The 2,530-nt window shown below is 34.7% G+C and overlaps 1 protein-coding gene across 1 annotated transcript in view; it reads left to right on the top strand.

Moving 5' to 3' along the window:
* The window catches only part of dok2 (docking protein 2), an 18,851-nt gene that overhangs the window by 11,423 nt on the left and 4,898 nt on the right, over positions 1-2,530 (top strand). The window lies entirely within an intron of this gene.

Below are 2,530 nucleotides of genomic sequence, written 5' to 3'. Positions count from 1 at the left end.
TGTAACAGAGTTGATGCAATCCACTGTAAAAGTGACAAAAACAGACAAATTTATTTTATTGCAGTGATTAATTTATCTATATGTAGAAAATGTTACACAAAACTCACGCAGACTGGAGGGTCCAAATCCCGTGAGCCCATCCTGACACGCCTGCCTCGTTCCTGTCTGTCCTGGAAACATCAGAGTTCAGAGCGAGCAGCTGAAACTCTGTCAGTTGTTGAGGTTCAGCTGAAGAAACCACACCTGAGAGCTGCAGGTGTTCCAGGATCTTCAGCTTGTGGAGCTGCTCGTGTTGACCTGGTTTCCACCAGAACCTTTTTTTTCTCCTGCGGTGAAACCTCTGCAGCTCCGAGGAGCTAAAAATAGAGCTGCTGCAAAAATAAAACTATTTCCTGTCCTCAGATCACAGCAGCTTTTAACGTCTTTAACCTGCTGCTAATTGGGTTCAAACAAAGCTGACTCAGCAGTTTTTTCATCCAGTCATTGATTTATTGGTGACTCGGTTTAAACCATAAAACCCTCTGCAGGTTTTAATAACCGGACTGAACCGAGTCGTGAAGCAGAAAGAGGAAAACAAAGCTGGACTCCAGAGTTCAGAGTTTGTCTGGAGATAAATTTAGTTTTTCTGACTGGAAGCTGATTGTGACGCTCCTCCTCTCACTCACTCAACTTCCTCACTTTCTGCTCGTTTTGACTGAAAGTGGCTCTTTTTTCTGACACCAGCCGAGCTCAGTCTGCGGCTCGGCTTCTAAACTCCGGTCCAAAGTCCAAAAATAAAGAAAACTGTTTAAAGTTCAAAGACGAGAGGAAACAGCTGAGGTTAACCTTCTGCTCTGTCAGAAATAAACTCAGTTTTTATGTTTTAAAAAGAAACTTTAAATCTTGACTTTGAACTTGTTTTTGTGTGCGTGCCTCCAGCATTCACTGTTTTCATGTTTCTCTTTATTCTGTATTATTCCAGTTTCTTCCGTACGTTTTTTGGACCGCTTGTCCTTCCACAATTTTTGTGCTACTGAAACCATTCATATATCAAAATGTTCAGCTCCTTCAGGACATTCCAGATATGATTTTTGGTATCTTAACTTTTTATACTTTTTTAGCAATTTCAATTTTTAAACAGTTTTTTCCCATTGACTTTTAATGGGTACGTTTTTTGTACAGCTTCTTCCACAATTTTTTTGCTACTGAAACCATTCATATAACAAAATGTTCGGCTCCTTCAGGACATCCCAGATATGATTTTTGGTTTCTTAAATTTTTTATAGATTTTTAGCAATTTCAATTTTTTGAATTTTGGTTATGATGATGTCATCAGTGACATAATCAGTCTCATCAGTGACATCATCAATTTGTTTCTTAGCTTCAGATAAAGTTATCAGAAAGAGGCATTCACACTAGCATTTTCGCCGGAAATGTAAATTCTCTAGTTATTTTTGTTTCCATCAGTTTTTATGGAAATTAAACTGAAAATCAAGAATTTTTTTTCTAAACATTTTTTCTAAACATGACCTAATGTGTGCAAAACATCTCAGGACCATGTTTTAAATCGTTGCTGTTTCCATGACCGTTAGTTCCTTTAAAAACATCTGGCTGGTTTTTGATCTCTGTGCTCCCTTTAGCTTTTAGCTTTAAGACACAATTTTGCTAATATTAGCTAATATTAGCTTTGTAAAATCACAAAGTTTACCTTGTAAATTTTCAACTTAAAATGTTTTAACTTTATAAAGTTACATTACAAAGCTAATTTCTCCTGGGATTAATAAAATATTCTGCTTCTAATTTTAGCTTTAAGCTACCATTTCGCTAACATTAGCTAGTAGGTTCTGTTGATTTAATGTTTTAACTTTAATAATGCTGGTTTTATCTTTTATTTTTGCTCATTCCAGCTTCTAGCTGCTGTTTCTCCTATTTTAGCTCTTAGGCTGATTGTTTTGGCTATGGTTTAGCAATTATGTAGCTTTGCTATGCTTGTTTTAGCTTTTAGTAATTTTTTTCTTATTTCAGGTTTTAGCCATCATATTGATTATTTTATATTTTAGCTAAAGCTTGGCTCATGCTAGTTTTAGCTACTGTTTTGTTCATGTTAACTTGATCTAGTTTAGCCGATTTTAGCTTTCAGCTACAACATTTTTTATTCTGGTTTTTGGCTATTGATTTAAATTTTAGCTTTTAGTTATAATTTTGTTTGTTTTAATTTTATACTATAGTTTTGTTTATTTTAATTTTAAACTATAGTTTTGCTGATTCTAGTTTTTGGTACGGTTTTAACTGTTTGTTTTAAGCAATGTTTTTGCTGATTTTAGCTTATAGCTATAGCTTTGCTTGTTGTAGATATTGGCTCATGGTTCCATTTCTAGCTTTTAGCTACAGGTTTGTTTATAAATTTTAAACTATATTTTTTGCTGATTCTAGTTTTTGGTCCAGTTTTGTTTGTTTTTAAGCAACAGTTTAGCTGATTTTAGCTCATAGCTATAGCTTTGCTGATTTTAGCTTGTATTTTGCCCACTGTGTGTGTGTGTGTGTGTGTGTG

Source organism: Austrofundulus limnaeus, unplaced genomic scaffold (genome assembly GCF_001266775.1).
Source record: "Austrofundulus limnaeus strain Quisiro unplaced genomic scaffold, Austrofundulus_limnaeus-1.0 Scaffold343, whole genome shotgun sequence".
In the NCBI taxonomy this organism is placed as follows: Eukaryota; Metazoa; Chordata; class Actinopteri; order Cyprinodontiformes; family Rivulidae; genus Austrofundulus; species Austrofundulus limnaeus.
Note: the sequence above shows the minus strand (reverse complement) of the source record. Positions and strands in the feature narration are given on the sequence as shown.